We start from the raw sequence: 6,554 nt of genomic DNA on the forward strand, positions 1-6,554 counted from the left end.
GGGCGCCGCGGGCCGCGCCCGAACCCGGGGAGCCGGCGACGCGCCCCTAGCCCGCTTCCCTTCCCAGCCCCCTCCCCCGGAGCCGCACGCCAGACCCTCGGTCTCCATAGCAACGGCCTCCCCCGCCGCCGCCGGCCCCATCCTGCTAACAAATCAATGTGCCTGCGTCTCCTCCTGTCGCGCAGCCCTGCCCTCGGCCACCCTCCGGGCCCCGCGAGCCGGGCTGGGCTCGAGCGCTCGCCCCCAGCTCGGAAGCCGAACGCAGCCCTAGTGGGGATCCGCGGCGCCTGCCCGAGCCTTCCCGCGCCCCGGGACCCCGAAGGGGACGTCGCGCGCCTTCCTCCTGCTCCCCGACCCGTCCCCGACGCCCGCGGCCACCTGCCCCTGCTGCCTCCCGTGCCGCTCGTCCCCGCCAGGCCCGGCCCCGCCGCCCCCGGACCCACGCCCGGGTGTGCTGGGGGAGGCCGTGGACCCCGATCGAGGCAGAGCCTGGAGCTTGGCTGGGGTTGGGGCGCGCTGCTAAGGGTGCGTTCCGCGCCCCCCGGACCCGGGTGACCTGCGGGGCCGGAGCCACGCACTTCCTGTCCACGGCTCTCGCCGACGTGCGCGGCACACAGTCGACAAGAAAACGCGGAGCGGGACGTGGCGGGGGCGTCGCGGGGTCCAGGGCGAGTTGCAGGAGGGGGGGCTCACGAGCGAAGACGGCGGGGTCCAGGAAAGGGGGCCAGGGCCGGGCCGCGGACGCCTCGCGTGCGCACACACGTTCCTGCTCCGCGCGCGACGGCCCGTGGCTGGGACGGCGGCGGACCGCCGCTCAGGGCCGAGCCCAGGCCTCCCCGACCCTTTCCTCGAACCACCTCAGCTGCCAGGCACAGCACCCACTCCCGAGATTTAGTTCAAACGTCGGCGATAAACTTGACCGGTGGCGGTTTCCCTTGGCGAAAAACGGGGTGGGAGGAAAAGGGAGCGCGCGAACGCGAGCCAAGGAGCCTAACGCGAGGGAGCAGGACGCCCAGAGCGGAAAACCGGACTCCTGTCCAAAGCGAGGAGCGCGGCGGGCGGCGGGCGCGGCGCGGGGCTGGACCCACGGGACAAGCGCGGCTCCGGGCCCACCTTCCGTCTCGCCTCCCGCCCCCGCTCCTGGAGACGCGGGTTCCAAGGTTTGGCTTTGCTCCCAAACTTTACAAGGTGGGAACTCGGGAGAACAGTCTCATCTCTCTGCCCGTTCTGTCTTAACGAACAGCGAGCTGGCGACGCCCAGATCGCCCGGGCGGCTCGCGCCGGCCGCCCGCGAGAGGCCGCCGACGGCCGCGTCCTTCATCATAAAAAGTCATTCCCGGTAACAAATAGTTTCGTTGGCCGGTGCCAGCGATACAGCTGTTTCTGTTTAAGCTTAAATACTTTCCAACAGTTTGGGCAGTAAAAATAAAGTCGGTCTCAGCCGCCTATAAGTGTCTGGTTTCCCCGCCCAGAGAAAGCCCACCCTCCGCCCTGGGCCCGGGTCGCTTTGCACACCCCGCCCGCCCCCTCTTGGAATCCGCTGCCCGTGGGCGACGGCTCCGGGGCTGCCCGGCCCCGCACCAGCCGCCCGAGCTCCTCGGGGAGGCTCTAGGGCCACCTCAGAGGCCGGAGGGAGGGCGCCTGCCCGGAGTGGGCTGAGGACCAGACCCGCTTCGCCTCCCGCCCTCCCCCCGCCCCTCGCAAGCTTGCCTGCGCCCGCAAAGAGTGGCGGTTTCCCTTCAGATAGGGTTTCTGGAGCCCTGTCCCTGGGAGTGTGTTTGCGTTGGGTGCCTTTACAGCCCCGGAGTCTGCAGAGGTCGATGGTTTCAGTTTCACGCTGAAAAAGTTAGTTCTCCTCCTCCCTCCCGGTGTTTCTCTTCTTTCCTCCTTTTCACTCTCCCTCCCTTCCTTCCTTTCTCCCTTCCTCCCGCCCGCCCTCTCTCTCTCTTTTCCTCCTTTGCCTAAATGCCTCAGAAGCTTGAAGTGGGGAAATGAAAACCCTGGCGCTGCCGTGCACGGCTCCCTCCTCTGGAGGGGTGTTTAGTCATTCTTTTTGCTTCTCCGCCGCATTTTCCGCCTGTCTTGACGCCTGGTGGGGAAAACGCTTGTTTCGAACAAAATGATCGCTTGTGAGGTGTCTGCGTTTGCAGACGTCGGGGATTCCTGCAGAGCCCATAGCCAAGATGGAACTCGATCCAGAAGGAAGCGAGGGGTATAGAACAATCTGAGAGCAGTCAGACAAAGTCTCGTTCTTGTCAGCAGCAGACAAACTCAGTCCCGTGGAGGAGAGCAGCCCTGGACTGGGGAGTGGGGGGGTGTCTCACCCCTGCCTGTCACACCCACCAGCTGTCCCTGAGATAGCGGAGAGTGCACGTGTGAACACAGGTCCCTGGGCAACCTCGACTCCCCAACAGTTTGGAGAGTGAGAGGTGGCAGCCAGAGAAATGGGTTTGCAGTCCAAAGCGACCCCGAGCAGGGACCTTCCTGGTGGGCAGCGAAGGGTCCGGTATATGCCAGGAGAGGGTGCTGGCATGGGGGTGGTGGAGGCATCACTCCTGCGGAGTCCAGACTGGTCCTTTCAAACTGGTCAGCCCGTGGCACTTAGAAACCAAGGAAACGAGGAACCCCACTCCTCACTTTTCTTATTGAACGTCCCTTCCTTGATCACTCAATTCTCCACACCTCCCTACTTTCCCCCACACCACTGCCTTTCTCCTTCAAAGTAAGATCATTGCTTTTCCCACGTGAACTTCCTGCGAGTACACAAAACAAAGTTTAAAAGAACAAGAATCCTCTGCTCTTAATCCCACCGCTCAGCGGTCCTTAGCGTGGCTATCAGGTTGGAGTGCGCCGCCTCTGCAGTAAATAAGGTAACTGCTTCCTATTACTTTAGCCCCATATGGCTGCAATTTGAGTGTCTTTGGAGACAGTGCGTGTGTTGGGGCGGGGGGCGGGGGGGAGTGAAAGTGGAAATCAAATGCTCTCAGATCGCATTTTTATGAAGGAAATTGTAGGCGATTCTCTTAGTAGCCTCCTTCCACCCCCTCGTTCTCGGGAGAAGCTGCCCAGTTTCTTTGTTTACGGAAATGCAGGCACTGACCCACCTCAAGACACCTGCTTCCCGAGCCCCTGGGTCTCCTGCCTGATTCTGCATTCGACTTGGGAACAGTCCTGCTACTTCCTTTCCCGAAAAAGGGCCTTCAACCTGCTCCCAGCGTCTGGGAGCCAGCCCGAGCCATCTGCCCCAGTCTGTGGAAGGTGCCTGGACCCTGTGCTCCATGCCCAGCCTCATTTGAGACCGAAGGCTGCCCCGGTTCCAGGGGCCCTCTTAGGTCTCCCTATGCCGGTGGCGGGGCACTCAGCCCCTGGGGAGGAAGGCCCGAGGCCGGTCGGAGGAGAGGAAAGGGGAGGGGGGGCAGGGGTGAGGCGCTGGGCTCCTGGGTCGCCCGCCAGACCAGCAAGCCCCAGCGCATCCTCTAGCTCCAGGGTGAGGCTCGGCCTCAGCTCGTTCTTTGGGAGCGTTTCAACTCCGCGGCTTGGCGGGCGTCGGACCTGCCTGGTCTTGGCCGCGGATGCGGGTAGATTTGGAACCTAACCGTTCGCCTCCGGCGTGCCGGCAGGGCCGGCTGTGAAGTGAGTATGGGTGGCTCTGAGGCGTGGCTGGGGGGGGGGAGTGGCCGTGGCCTCGTGTGCGGCTGCCTGCCGTGCTCCGTGGCTTGCCTCAGGCGGCCGGGCAACCTGGTGGGCGTCCTCTCACCCCATGCCTGAGTCAGGGCCCCGGGCCTGCGAAGCGCTGATTGCCCACGACTGAGGGAAGCTGCAGGGGGGACCCAACATCCTGCAAAGAGGTCCAAAGATCTGGCCTGGGCAGGCGGGCCGGTGACTGCAGGTGAGGCCGCCAAGCTCTCTGATCTGGGCTTCAGCTTCTAGTTGTTCTCCGGAACAAGAAGTTCCCACCTCTCCTGTCCAATTTTCTTTTCCCAAGTAGACATTCAGACCATCCTTGTTAAGGAAACACTAGAACACCCTGCAAAGGATAAGAAGGGGCTGGCCATGTTGCAGTAATTCCCCACAAGCCTGAACGCATTCTAGAAGTCACATGACCTTTAACTTCGGCCCCCTGAAATCACAGGAACCAAAATCAAGCTCCCCCACCCACTTTTTCTCTACATGAGGGACAGTGGCTTCTCCAAGACAAGAAACATTTATTGAACAGTAGTTATCTGGTGCCTGCATTATCCCACTTCAGATTCACAGCAACCAGGTAAGCTCAATTCCATTATTCCCATTTTATAGATGAGCAAACTTGAGGCTCAGTGACGTCAAGTAACTTACCCAAGGGCGCACAGCAGGGGCTCTTCCTAAGAAGTCCTAAGTCCAAGCCTCTAATACTGGGGAGGTGTGGAGTGGAGCCTCTGGACATTTCAGTTCCTCCAGGGCTTATGGGAGGAATTAAAGGTCAGAGCCCCAGAATGGCCCTAGAGGAAGCCAGAGGCCTCATTGCCAGAATCAGTGACCTAGTCCTGCTAAACAGAGGTACTGCTCTGAGCCCTTCGCAAAAAAAGATGAGGCTGGAATAGAGGTGGAAAGGAATTCTAGGATATCAATGGACCCAGCTGGAGGTTGGATGTTGGTGGAAGTCTTTGTTTTTCCTTCATCATAGAGCACAGTGGCTAAAATTGTGGGCTCTAGGGCCAGCCTACCTGGGTTCAAATCCACTTAATAGCTGTGTGTCCTTGTGCAAGTTACTTAACCATTCTGTGCTTCAGCTCCCACAGTTCTTTCAAAAAAGGAATATTAACATGCTTACCCCACAGGGTCATGGGAGGGTTCAATGAGATGTCATGTAAGCCCTATCACACTGTCAGGCACAGGCGAATGCTCGATAAGTGTTAATTGTTACTGGTACAGTTGTTACTAATATTGATGTTTTGGGACTAGGCTAATGGGACCCGGCAGGCTTGGTTTGAGTGACTTTCCTGGGGAACCCAGTGTCAACCAGAGCTGTCCCTAATTTCCATGAGGGGCACCCACGAAGAAGGAGCCCAGTGCTCACCGACCCTCCCCAGGAAACCAGCTGTGTGCTCCTCAGACACAGTCTAGACTCGCCCCTTAGGGCGTCTACCCCAGGACGCCTCCCACAGACGGGCTCTGAGCCAAAACTCACCCGCGGCCCCTCGCAGCACCGAGGCCAGGCGCACGGCTGGTGCCCTGTGGCAGGAGCACGCGCACAGCGTCGGAGCGGGCACACATAAGCGCATGCGCGCCGCAGGGTGGGTGGCCGCCGGCACCCCCACCGCCAAGACAACTTCTCTCGGGAAGGCCGCCTGGTGTTGCTTGCGAAATCCGGATCCAGGAGCAGGGAGGCACCCTCAGCCGCTGGGGTGCAGGGGGAGATGGCCCCGAGGTGGGCGGGAATACGAAGCGGCCGCACCCCCGCGCCTGTCCCGCAGAGTGGAAGGGGTCCGAGTGCGGGTGGGTCTGGGCGCTGTTCCCGTCGCCCCTAGAAAAAGGGCTCAGACCCGACGGCCTAAGGCACATCCTAAGGGACTGCGAGAGGCAAGGAGGACGGTGGGGTGTAGGGGCAGAGCAGTTCTAGTGGGTGGCCTAGGGGGTCAAGGCCTTGGAGCCCCACTGGAGACGCGGGCATTATCAGACGTCCCCTGGCCTGGGATGCCTGACGTTCTGCTGCTGCGCTGGCGATGCCCCTGTGTCTCAACCCATTGACAGCAGCCCCAGGTGGAGAGTTTGACCCAGATTCTGTGTACACGGAGAGAGCCTTGGCCTCGCGGTTACGCGGCACAGTCTGTGTGTGACCCCCTCCCGTGGCTCTGCCCACCCGGAAGGCAGGGAGCACGCACCGTCCCACAGGATAACACGGGGCGAGTCTGGGCGAGGTGGAGCTTGGGATGGTGGTCCCAGAGCCTGCGCTCAGCGAGGTCGCCTGGCTCTCTGGGTTCCCTGGAACCCCAACTCCGCCAGGGTTGGCGCTTCGGCTGCCAGCCATACTGGTCCGCTGGTCGCCTCCCGGTCCCCTCCATCCCCCTAGTCACTTTCCACAGGCTCTACCCCGCCCCAGGGAAGCTGCTGGGAAGCCTCGGACTCCATCTGGCGCTTCACTTTCTCACTTCCTACCCCGCCCCCAAGCGGAAGGAATTGAAGTGACTTTTTGCTGGGGCTCAAGGGACCTCAAGTTAGTTCCAAACTGGAGGTCCCTCACTAGTGCCATTTCCTCGCGAGGTTGTTCGCGTTGAGAAGAGCCAAAGTCCAGTCCCCCCTTTTAGAGGTCAGAAAAACCGAGGTGCAGAGCCTGCCGGGTTATTGGGAAACACAAGTTGGGGGAGGCGAGTCTGGGGCCTGCAGGAGGTCAGAGAGCAGTGGCGCCGCGGGCTCGTTCGCCCTCGGCGGGAGTGGGCAAAGCGGAGGCTGTGATGGACGGGTGGCAAACCCTAGGGGCAGACGTTTGAGATTCCACGGAGAAATCGCGACGGTGCCCAGAAGGGTCCGGCCTTCTTGCCTCTGATGAGCTTTGGTGGAACGTGGGCATCTTCGGC

This window comes from Hipposideros armiger, unplaced genomic scaffold, assembly GCF_001890085.2.
Source record: "Hipposideros armiger isolate ML-2016 unplaced genomic scaffold, ASM189008v1 scaffold_87, whole genome shotgun sequence".
Taxonomy (NCBI): domain Eukaryota; kingdom Metazoa; phylum Chordata; class Mammalia; order Chiroptera; family Hipposideridae; genus Hipposideros; species Hipposideros armiger.